The following is a 13,677-nucleotide window of genomic DNA, read 5'->3' on the forward strand; positions in this document are numbered from 1 at the left end:
TAAAACCAAACGTATAAAATTTACCTGACGTTAAGTGTTCTCTGTGAACATCTGTAGATTGTACTAAGAGCAGAAGGGTAGCAATGAGGAATCATGTAAGTTTATGTGCCTTGCTATATCCTTCAAACCAGAACACAATAGCTGCTGCTATAAAGCTTTAACAATCATGATATTGATTCAGGCAGTGAATTCCGGCGGCGGCTCTCTACCACGTATGCATTTTCGACCAAGTCTGAGCATTCCGATGCATTTTTTTTTTGTAAAATTAAAGTTTAAAAAGCCTGCTGTTCCTTTGAAATAATCTTACATACAATTAGAGAACTATCTGCGGAAAACATACAACAGCTGTATTGAATAAAATAAAGGTATTCGTTTAAAAATAATCGAATAGAGTGGATCAATTCAGTGGCGAGGATCGCAAGGAAAGAGGGTTTAATCTCATTAACCTCTTTATGCTCGTAATGACATGTAATGTACGCCTTCATTAAATACTTAGTTGTAACACGTGGAAATAAATATATTATTTAATATATAACGCGTACAAGATCTGTATTATATAATAGAACTCTTCGTGGCGGTACTCCGGAGGCATCACTGCCACAACAGCGAACATAAAGGAAACAACAAGTGTTAACGAAGACTGATAACTAAGTTGGAACGCCTCATACTTAAACGAGTTACCAGGTTCCTACCTAATAATCCTTATAATCGTTTATAATCAGGGATTGTTTATAGCTAAGCAATAGTTGCTTCTTACTATCAGGTGGACTGTATGGTCATTTGATACTTCTATAATACGAAAACAGCAGATAAATCTTTTGACCTACTTTTTGTAAATGATTTGATCGCATAGACCTCGAACGCCATTGCATACTAGGTACATAAGAATAATAATATGACGTCCTATACAGTAATTATAAACGAGAATATACCAATGATAAAGGTGTTGTTACATTTTAAAGCGTAGTAGAACCATGTTTCAGCTGTTAAAATAAAAACAAAAGAGTTCACTCCTTTGTACACGCTATGACGCAATGGTAAACTTTTTGTCCATAATTATTTACATATCTGGTTCGGAAGGCGAGGAAACTGCTTGAAACTGGATTTTTAATCATTATTCTCTCATATACATCGAATATTTCACGATAAAAAATAATTACAACAATCAAAACGTAAATAAAAACTACACACCCATTTCCTTCCTGAAGTTTACTGTTAAGTTTTTTATCAATCGTCAATATGTAATTTATTAATGTTGTCTAATTACGGCCAAAAATCATTGTCAGTATTATATCAAATAATATGACACAAACAAATGCATATGCGTGTAAATTAAATCGTAAAAATTGAGCCATAAATTGTGGAAAAAATATTATTCATATTTGTGTTACGTAGAAATAGAATATACGGGTAGTTGCGTAAGTTTACACAAAATAGCAGTATTTGTCGTGCGATGTAAATAATTATCTATGTTAACAGTTTTATGATGTAACTCTCTATCTGTACAAATTGTAAACCAGTGGTACATTTTTTTGATAAATCCCTATGGTAATTCTCATTTTATTAGGAATCAATATCAAAATTAATCAGTTGTTCGTTATCAGCTGTAACAAATAAAAGTTTTTCATACTGACTACTGCTTTTAAAATCATCAATTAATTTAGTCGTTGGGTTACTTATTCTTAAACATACTTGCTACTTTAGATTATCAGTAACCAGCGCATTTGCCAATAAGCCGAGTAGTCTAAAGCCTAGGGCGGCAGATTTTAGGCGCGGCAAAATCATGGACAAACTTTCATTTCAACAAAAAAGAGTATTGACGACTTTTTTCCCTGACTTTAGTAAGCGGCAACAATATGGCAACCTACGGTCGTTACTAGTATGGCCAGCCCAACTAAGAAATCTAATTGTAGAGATTAGTAGAGGCGGCCAAATTTAAATAGGCTACTGGGGGCAAATATATAGACGACCCGTGTGGCGGAGCGGTCACCATGCCGGTCTGACGCCCAGAGGGTCCCGGCTTCGATGTTTGTGTATTTGTCTCTGTGTGTGTCCATAGCACCCACGATACAGGAATCTTCGTGTGGGACTGTGAGTGTAGAAAGCGTTTATATATATATATATATATATATATATATATATATATATATATATATATATATATATATAATATAATCCTTCCTTCTTCTTATAATATTTCTTCCTTATAATATATATATATATAATCCTTCACTGAGCGTACATTATTATAACGTATGAATCGAAAAAAAGCCCTGTTATTAATATTCTGAGTATAATTATCATTGGGCCTTTCAGTTTGTGTCAATATTTAGACTTTCTAAAATATTGTTCACGTATGTATGTGATACATAATGGAAGCTTTAAATAGAACCAACTTCCGGCTATGAAACATGATTTCGGAACATGAAATTTGAGTACAGTAAAGCATGTTAATGATTTTGCAATTGACAATGCCACATAGAAATACAAAAGTAGAATTTGTATAGCGGAAGTGATAAATGGATACATATGTATTACCGGGTATTAGCTAAATTAGCCCACTCTTCACATTGAACTCGACTAATATTTTCTTTAAGAATTTCAGTATATAAATTTTACATAGAAATACGAGTACAATGTTGTATAAAAATTAAACGTAATTCATAGACTTCTTCTCATACAAATATGTATAAGCTGTATGTTTACACACACATACACATTTTTAAGTACATATATTTCATTCTGTTAGCTTATCACATTTTCATTCATCAGAAAATCGTAACCTTTGGATCCGAAAAAATGAGTTTATACCTACATAAAAAGTGTTTTAACTGACCAAATCGAACAGTTATGGTTACAAAAAATTAAACAGTTTAATCTTTAGCTGGACGTTATCTATATACCAAACTTTAAATTTTCCACTAAAGACCTAATGGAAAACTCCATAAGGGAGGTAATGGACTCAAGATTGGAAACAAACATCAAGTCACATTATTTGGATCGATGACCGTGTGACCCGCCAGCGTAATTATGTGCGACTGTAAATCACGACTATTATTACATACAGTGATAAAGGCTGATAATAGCGTGGCTCTACGTAGAGTATTGCGGTTAAATAAAATTTAAATATTTTTTCTGGAACTCTACTTCATTAACGACAAAATATTCATGATTATTTAACAAAATATGTTCTGGAAATTTTGAAAATTCAGTTTGAATGTATATTAAAGTACGCCCACAAACGTTATTTTTAACCGTATTATTAATAACTCAATTCTTATCTATAATTAGTCAAATTGTTACTTCACTCAAGTACATACCTACACTTACACGAAGAATAAATTTAATAATTTTTAATTATTGTAATTATTTATCTTACACATGCTATCAGTATAAGCATCTAATTTTCAAGTCATAACATAAATATTATTCTCGTACATATCATTCGCAGTTATTATAAAGATGATGCAAATGTAATCGTTATTGATAAACAGATATAAATAAGTTTGTTTTGAGACTTATTTAACTTGACAGTTCTATAAAAGGGCATTTTGATTGGGAGTTTATTAAAAAAAATTTACCTAAAAATCATTAAAATGTTACCTAATACATTTGTCAAAAAGCGTAAAGCATGAAATCGGAAGCTTCTGATTGCGTTGTGGAGTTGTAGAGATAAGAACTTGATAACAGTTTGTTGGTTGTGTTATCAAAAATAGAGCCGTGATACAGGGAAAACTATAGTTATTCACAAAGTTTTGGGATACAATGTAAAAATATATATATGTCGAAGCTTGAATAGAACATAAAAAAATTAAAAAAATCTTTTACTTATTGAATTTTAAAATCCTACTTCATTAAGATTCGTTAAGAAATGCTTAAAAAAATATTGTTAAAATACTCGTAGGATTGTCAGTTATAAGTTTATAACTCATCTTTGGTTAAAGATCACTGACATCTACAGACACTACCAACTTAAGAACCTACATAAAGATTGTCAAAAGAATATGCATACCTAATATATATAGTTCATAGAAGGATTAAGCTGAAAGTTATTTCTATGATTGTATAATTTAAGATTGAATAATCTTTTTATTAATGTATAGCTTACGACAATACAAAAGCTACAAACCAACAACAAGATACTTATAAACAAGTTCATATGTAAGTTCAATTTATTATGACAATTATTGATGAAATAATATCATGTTTGTTCGCGTGGGGTTGTTTACAATGAACTCGATATCATTTAAGTACCTCTTCACACGTACCACAACCACACCGAAGATAACTGCGTGGACGTGCGCTATGTATGAAAATGCTTTCATTCACATGTCCATACATTTTGCCGTTCAAATTAACAGACAATCCTCACAGATCACAGTCACAAACCGCGAAACACGCAACTTTATCGCAAAGACATTTTTTATTTACAAAAATTCTACAAGAAGCTGCTTACTCACACGTTAAAACTTCTTTCACAGAATAATATACCTTTTTATTTTGTACTTCTTTCCTGCTTTATGTTGCTGCGATGTGGTGTGGCTATGGTACGTGTGAATGGCCACTAAAGTATATACTCGTGTCAACTCGTGTCGTGTATTTAAATTGAATAAAATAATAAGATCGGAAGCTAGTTTTAGTAAAATATAATTATGGTTCACACGCAGCAAACCAGACGTATAATGTATTTTTCATTGCAGTTTCACTGTAGTTATTTAATATCTTGGTATAAAACTTTCACTATATTTCATGTTGTTTCATATACCTATTTATTTATTTTGGCAATTAACAAAATATACCTATAAGAAAAATATAATTATACAAATAATGATTAAAAAAGGAATAAATTTTGAAGCTTAATTTTTAAATAGGTACTACTTTCCTTATCTTTTAAATATTGCATAGGTATCTACTTATTAAGAAGCTTAATAATATTAGGTAAATGTTTAATAACAAATTCTGTAGCATTTTCTACCACTAAAATCACACGATATAATATCATAATAATTTACTAGATAACGATTGAACTTGGGAGCAAACTTTATCAACTGTTATTGTAACCTAACTTACCTAAACTATGACTACTTTATTTATTTTGACTGTATTCGGACTGCGTATTTTCATTAAATAATTATTTAATGAATATACGCTTTTGAGTGTTAAGTATGTTTTATTTTGTATAATAAATGACATCAACATGATGTTCATAACAAATGACAGGAAAAAAAACATATATCGAGAAAATATAAATAAATATGTATGTACAATTGTACATTCGTACAAAAAATACAGGTTGCTTTTGAAGTCAGTTAAATAAAAATTTAATCGTGGTTAATAGGCAGATTTGATTCACCTTCAAAATTTTGCAACTGCCATTATAAAAAAATAGTTTTTCTAGTTAATTTGAAGCAAGTAACTTGATCTAGCGCTAATTATTTTTATTGTTTTTTGAAGTTACACTTATTGTTACAAAATATAGTAAATAAATGTTTACAATATAATTTATATTTCTAATAATCTTTTATTTTTATCACAATTAATTAAATTTACAAAATATAATCTATCTAACTATTTACAAACTATAAATCTATATACAATATATACAAAAAATATAATTTAAACAAAAAAAGAAATATTAAAACTTAAGGAAATATAAAAAATTAAATATAAAACAATGAGTCCAAATCACTGGTAGAGTCCCAAGAATGCTGGCCGATATATATTATATTATATAATTTATATTATATTATTTTTATAAAATATCTGAGAATCTTACCTTTTTACTAAATAATTACTTTAGTTCAAGAAACTCCAGCAGAACTTATATCAAACGTACACTGTATCTTACTGTGTGAATATATACAATGATTATGTTTATATCGCTTAAGATTATGCAAATTTTCAAGTTCTATGTCATTCAAAATACTGGTCAGTTCTGGTTTATAGACTGAGGGTTTATCCATAAGTTTTATTCAGTATGATAAAAAGTGAAACAACATATTAATATTTGAAAAAAAAAACAAACAACTCTCTACATTTTCTTGTAATGTATAATTGCTCATAACGTACGTTTTAAAAATACTCATTTTTAAACGAAGGCCTAAGTGTATGTATACTTAAAGATACCTACATATATAGCTATTGTACATTTGTTTTTTGTACTGTATATAGGGATACACTTAATAGTTATTATTTAAAGGATTTTAAATAATATGTGGACATCATAACATACTCATTGTTTATAAAGGCAGGAAGTGACCTCGCCTCCATTGATAGGTGTCTACGATTAACCCCAGATAGTATCAAAGTTTTAGTTGAGGGCACAAAGCTGGTACTATTTTGCTACTCCTGAGAATTAAGTTGGAACACTACATACTACTGTTTTTACTACACAAATCAAATTATAACACAGCAGCGCTTAACACAGCTGTTATATAGAAATAATAAGTATGAAGACTATTCCTCCAAAGACGAACCTTAGAAAGGGCTCTACCACCTTTAAACGTTCAGTTTCAAAACCGACTCCTAGACTGTTATAAGAATTATAGACTAAAATAAAATCTCATAAATTAAATCAGGATTATGCTGTATCATTGTTGGAGTTTTATGATTTCACAATATTTTTCAATATATTCATGAAGCTGTTAATTCTCAATTTATTATAAATAATGTATTAAACATTAAGTCCGCAGTTGGTAGACTTCTGTCCGTCTAGATGTGTTATTTTAAGGTTTAAGCTTAGCAGTTAAGTTTGGTAACATAGTAAATTAACAAATGTTTAGCATTTTCAGATAGAAAAAATTCGATTTTATTTTTATTAACCCAAACCATTTTTTATTAACATTGCGAAAGTAAAGAAATAAATACCCAAAATAAATGATGTATAAAAATATATCTATAAATATATAAATCTAAAAATATACTTTGATATGTTTCGCAAGCAAGTCAAAGAAGTGTAAATTCAAAAAAGTTTACTGTTTTATATATCCACATTACTTCTTCTCATAAACAAATGTTCTTTGGACTATTAAAATAAGATTTACGTCACAAAAATGCATAATCATTTTCTACACGTAACCTGTATCTACTCAATGTAGATGTATTGCAACTGTAATGTTATGTGCATATTTTACTACTTATAATAATGTAATCCACCTTTACGAGCTTTAACTATATTTATTTGTTATTGTCACAAAAGAGATATTGTTAATAATGTTTACTAGTGTAATAACTTTATTATTTTTATTTTTAAGCAAACTTATAATTACTTCCAAGAATAGATTAGCTTACCTCTGCAGTATATATCACCGGTTTGTGTTAAGCGAAACTCAAAAAATATAGTTATTAACTATTATTTTAATATTCAAGCTTATAAGTTTTACCTATCTTATTATGCTTCTACCTTACGTGAATATCGTACCTACGTAGAAATACCGGGTCAAAATGTAAAAAAATAATTTAATTTAATTAATGAAAACTGCGTAATGAAAGTTAATTAATAAATGAAAGGATTTGTAACCATTTTACGTAACTTCCATTGGTTTTTTTCTAAATATGTATGTGGAACTGAAATTATTAATATCCCAAAGCATAATATTCATTCGACAAGTCTAAATTCTTTAAGTACTTACTTAATTTACAATTAAAATATCCATTATGCATCTCCACTTGGAATAACGTTTGGTTTAAATTTACTTATTTATTTATACGATATTGTGTTACCTAACGTTTTTTACACTTACACATTAAGAGGAATACACAACAGCGGACAGACAGCGGAGACCCTAGTAATAGGGTTCCGTGATCCCCTTTGAGTACGGAACCATAAAAATGAGAGATCCTTTCCAGTTATCATACGCGTATGTACAGTACAGTTATATATAAATCAAATCGTTTTGCGAGGAATGTGGTCGGAGCGACTTTCCATGAGTTCTACAAGTTGTCCATACGAGCTTACGATCGTTTATAAATAAGTTGATAGCGATAATCAGTGATGTACGGTGTTGTCAAGGCTGTTTATACTGGTTATAACGCCGTAACAGTATCTTCTCTAGCTTTTTGCTTTTGTTTCATCTCTACAGGTTCTCGATAGAACTTACAATCCCTTATGAGTCGACGCGGTCGATTATCAGAGGTTCGGTGCGATCCCGATTTTACCAGTTATAACGCAATGGACACCATCAACGACGTTTTGTTTTTGTCTGATTTCTAGTACTCCTCCATAAAAGTTACGATGTTCCTTTAAATAAGGTGATACGACCGGTAATTATCAGTGATTTATGTTGTTGGCAATACCGATTTTAGATGTTATGCTATTAGCGGCGTCTTTTATCTATTTTTATTTAGTTCCCTGTTTCTGCCTCATAATAGCAGTGTAAGCGCTGCTGTGTTCTAGTTTGCAGGGTGTGGTAAGGAAGACATACTTTTTCGAGGCGTTTCAGCATAGTCCTCAGGGTTAGCGGCGCATCTGTGGCCGACGTATAGGAATATCTAATCCCATCTGAGGATACTATCTAATCATCCTTTATGCTCGTGTGCTACTCATGATCATATTATAAAAAACATAGTTAATTTCCACATGTTTTCCAATTAACGAGGTTCTTATTAATAAGTTTTTACGACCATTAATTACAAGTGATATAGTTTATCGCCGATACTACTTTTACTATTCATAACGATTAAAAGCAATTTCGTTGCCTATAACTTTAGATTAATTTCTGCAAGTTCTCCGCAGAGCAAGTTGTTGAACGATAATAATCAAGGAAGCTCTTGCCGAGATGAAACTTAATTCGTTTTAAGTACATATAAGTAATAAAATCGTTATAAGGTGCAAATATTATAAAGCTTATGCAAAATGAAAATGTGTTTTATTAATATATCGAGACAAGATTTTTCCATAGATTTAAGACTTATAATGGTATTCGTTCTACTTATGTATATGTGGTGTATGTTTTTTTAATTTGCATGTTTTCTATTAATGATAATTACATGAACTTATAAACTGAGATTAATAAATAAAAAGAAACTCTTCACATTGTTCTAGAAATAGTGGAATAAAAGGAAAATAAAGGAAAGATTTTTCTGCAAATAAGCACGAATATTAAAAAAAGTTGCTTCAAAACTGACAAGTTAAATTTTGTTATTATTTACTTACTTAAATAGATTTTTGTTTTATTTTGTTTTTTCTATTAACTTACGCGTTATATGCTGTTATTAAAAGTAATAATGAAAGGTATTTCATATGATCGGTCAACATTTGCCAATACATTGACATGGCACACAGCCTTAGTGCTCAGGAAATTTTCCACTGCCTTTACTCATGACATTTAGACGGGCGCGTCGAAATTCACAGGTACCTATATCAATGTGTAAGTTGATAAATATTAAGTGATTCAATATTTATTTATTTTTAAGTGTGCTACATTTCTGCGACCCATTTATACTTAATGCTATACCCATGTCTAGAGAACGACGTCCAAAAGCTGGTGGACAAGCTCCATTTTGACAAGCAGCAAACCATCTGACGGTAAGTGGTCACGGTCACTCATGGAAATTTATAACCATCTTACATAGAACAATGATTGATGATGCTTTGCCAATCCTGAGGACGACGCGCCTCATGTCATCATCCACAATTCCACACTGTACTGCGTCAATGCTTGTTGGAGGAAGGTACGGGTTATCTACCGACTCTTAACGGATATTTTCATACTGCCTCATGCCTCTGATAACGTTAAAGTGTTATTCAATAATATCAACTGAAACCGAAGGTTTAATATCCTCCAAAGCACGGAATCTAGTATGAAATTGAGTTACTTGCGGTTTCCAATTCAACGCCTGACGGCTTGTACCATTGCTTAACATTGTAACTTAATCATAATACACAAGTTACATTTAAGTATTAAAAATTGTTATCAAAATTTTCGTATTCGGTTTCTTAGTATAAATCTCCGACCTGTATGAGAAGGGTTAAGGTTAAGGTTAAACATTTTGTTTGGTAAAAATCTGACTACTTCAAATATATTGTGAACTTACAGGATTTCTCGCGGTCTTTTCCTTGCTCGTTATAAAAAATGATAATGCTGAATTCGAACCCAAAGTCAGTCTTTGGGTTTGGAGATACTTATATCCTAAATAAATGCGATGTTAATTTAGACTTTTAATCATTTCATTTCTTACTTTGCTTAAAATAATTAATGAAAAAATAAAATAAAAAAAAAAAAAACATTCTTTTTTTGGATATTAATCTTATCGATCTTTTAGCATAGATATGCTATTTGAAAAGTAAACTTAAACTTAATCCGTGATTTGTATGAGCATCGAACCTACGTAAAAACCTGTGAAAGGTAAATAACCACGTGCTAACTATAATGATGACCAATTTGAGCTCATATGTATTGTATGAAGTAGGTAAACATTAATCACATTATCATATGCCCAAAAACAAGCTAAACGTTTCATACTATTTGCTGTGTGCTATCTAAATCTGGTTTAGTGTTGGCATATTATTTGTACTTGTATTTAGGATGGCTGACCGGATTTTTAACTAAGTATACAGTTATGGTTAGATATACGTTATTGTTAAATATTAATTTTTTAAATAATTTACACGTGCAGAGTTTTCGTTTTTTATTCAGTTTTATGAAGTAGTTATATTACAATAAATACAAAAACTAATTGCTTTATATAGGTATAGGCTATGTCACAAAATTTTGACTAATCTTACGACACCTCATACGTTAAAATTGATCAATCCGTTTGGATTGCAGGTCGTGTATGAATGAAACGCAAATATGCAACGCAAAGTATGAAACGTAAATACGGTATATACGTTATACGGGTATTACCGGGTAAATATTGCGGATAAAATTGATATAAACTATTTTTACGGAGTATATAAAACGCGCAAAAATACATAACTATCATAAAAATTATGATTGCAAAAACACGTAAGAAATATGTTTGCAACATTGAGAATACTTGACAAGTTTTCTACTTAATCGATCCATGCGAGTGTGAAACTCCATAAGGCAAACCTGTAAGATATCTTTGCCCACATAAGAGCTAAGGGCCCATTCACATTCTAGTTTCATATCATAAATAGCAAACAAATCTCGGAATATGATGCACCTGTAGTAAAAACAGATTACTTTTAATCTGAAACACTCTTATCGGATCATACGATGGTAGCAAATTTCCTAAAGCTGCTTAGAGCTGGCTGTAAACATTCTCTATAGGGATTAAGTTGCACGCTAAATATCTAAGATAAAAAAGTGTGTCAGTGAAAGTATAATAAATCATCTTATAATCCTGTCTGACGTCTGTGCGAAATAAAAAAACGGCTATTGTTCGTCTCTACATTTTTACAACTTCTATGTCATGAATTCAGTCGAAGTAAATTACTAAATATCGCTTACATTCGTTAATCTCTTGCAAATTCTCAATTACTTAGCATACTACTACACTATCCAATAATAAAGCTAATATATTTTAGCTACTTCATAAAGTAACTATTAATATAACAAATATGTACAGCTACTTAATATATGCTGACGAAATTCAGCCTTACGTAGATACGCTTCCGAATTGTTAGCCTTTAATTATTTAAAGAAATATGTGTTACTCATTAATAACGTATTACTAATTAGCATTTGTTTTAACAGTGGAGGTAACAGAAGCGAGGACGTGCAGACACACATGCTAACAGTTTCCCGTACTTGGTGTGTGAAGTCTATCAACCCATAACTGACCATCGTGATTGACTATGGCCTTAGTCCTTCAATACTAAAAAGATATTCAAGTTGCGCAGAAGGATAACGGATTAATTATTACGCTGTTATAAAGCTTACTTTAGACAAAAATGTTTGATTTTATCATATTTAAACCTAGGATTAAAACTCTGGACTGACTTAAAAATGAACTCAGCGCATGACTGTTAATGCTCTTTCTGTTACAGAGGACTTTATTGTTGTCTCGTAATACACATAGGATTTATATTTGAGTATAATTGTATACAGGGTGAATTTTTAAAACGGGCCTTCAGGGCCAAATCCGAAACTATAAGGATTAGCGAAAAATGCTGAAAGGAGTTACGAAGCCGATTTTGATAAAAACTATAACTGCATCATTACTTTTTTAAAATAATTTTTTCCCTAGCCGGGAATCGAACGAGTTCATTTTGAAAAAAAAATGCACCCTCTACATTATTCCACTATCTGATAGTGTTGCTTATAAGGATCAAAATCTGGAAAGTAATGATAAATGACAAACTAAAGGAAAAGCCTCAATTTTAAGAAAATACAAATTTTTGCATGTTAATTTGGCAGTTAAGTTCCCGCCATTCATTAATTTAAGCATTTCGTGTATTAACATTTTTTTGGCTCAATGTTTCTAATCATTCGATATGGACGTTTTGTTTCCCAATAATTTATATTGTTATGTCCGACTTAGCTAAGGTTATTTTTAGGACCATTAAAATAGATTTACTTGCTATGGGCGGAGTTTTGTTTAATACAGATGTAAAGTTGACAATTTGCGAGAATTACTTTTTAGAGTCAAATCCGAGTGATTGCTAAAAAAAGAGATATATAAAATCATATATAACGTTGAAACGAAGTTGTAAACAACAAACAATAAGAATTTACTATTTATTCAGTTATCTATTTTCATTAAAAAATAAATCCTAAAAACGGCGGTAACTTATTTGCCAAACTATTACTTTCTTATACTAAGCCGTATGTCATAGTCATAACATCGAATAATTAGTTGATTAACCAACAAATTCTTCAATGGTATGGCTTAAGTCTGTTTCTAAAGAATTATACATAAATCATTTGTTATGTATAATCCTTAAGGATTAGTATGCCAATGTATGGAAAAATACGTATTTTCTTCAAAACTTTCCTTTTCCTTTAATTTGTCACATAACATTACTTCCCAAAATTTGATCCTTATAAGCGACACTATCAGATAGTGGAATAATATAGAGGTGTAATTTTTTTCAAAATGAACTCGTTCGATTCCCGGCTAAGGAAAAAAATATTTTAAAAAACTAATGATGCAGTTTTAGTTTTTATCAAAATCAGTCTCGTAACTCCTTTCAGCATTTTTCGCTAATCCTTATAGATTCGGATTTGGCCCTGAAGGCCCGTTTTAAAAATTCACCCTGTATATCTAACGTGTATTTTACATTTCTTAGATGACGTACCTACTCAAATAATACTTTTTTGAGACGTAACAACGCGTCTGTCGACCTGAACTAGGAATCTAATCTCATGAAGATTTGATTACAAATGTCCTATGTTCTCCCTTTTTTATAATATAGGAGTAGCAGATGAGCATGCAGTCCACCTGATGGTAAGTGGCTACTGCCGCCCATGGACATCTGTAATCAACCCCAGATAGGATTAGATATTCCTACCTGAAGTCGGCCACAGATGCGTCGCTACCCCTGAGGACTAAGCTGGAACGCCTTGGAAAAGTCTGTCTCCCTTACCACACCCTTCAAACCGGAACACAGCAGCGCCTAACACTGCTGTTATTAAGCAGAAATAGGTGTGGCGGTGGTGGTGCCGAAGTCCACAAAGGGTTCTACCACCTTCAAAATAGGCAGTCAGGCAATTTACCATCAAATTGACTGCATTCTTGTTTGCTACTATATTATAAAATAATGAAGTA

The 13,677-nt window shown here is 31.0% G+C and overlaps 1 protein-coding gene across 1 annotated transcript in view; it reads right to left on the minus strand.

Moving 5' to 3' along the window:
- The window catches only part of LOC140744806 (monocarboxylate transporter 12), a 42,537-nt gene that overhangs the window by 23,506 nt on the left and 5,354 nt on the right, over positions 1-13,677 (minus strand). The gene's annotated exons all lie outside the window — the stretch shown is intronic.

The sequence above is a fragment of the Epargyreus clarus genome, unplaced genomic scaffold, assembly GCF_041222505.1.
Source record: "Epargyreus clarus isolate Ecla_fem2 unplaced genomic scaffold, WU_Ecla_fem_2.2 ptg000009l, whole genome shotgun sequence".
NCBI lineage: Eukaryota > Metazoa > Arthropoda > Insecta > Lepidoptera > Hesperiidae > Epargyreus > Epargyreus clarus.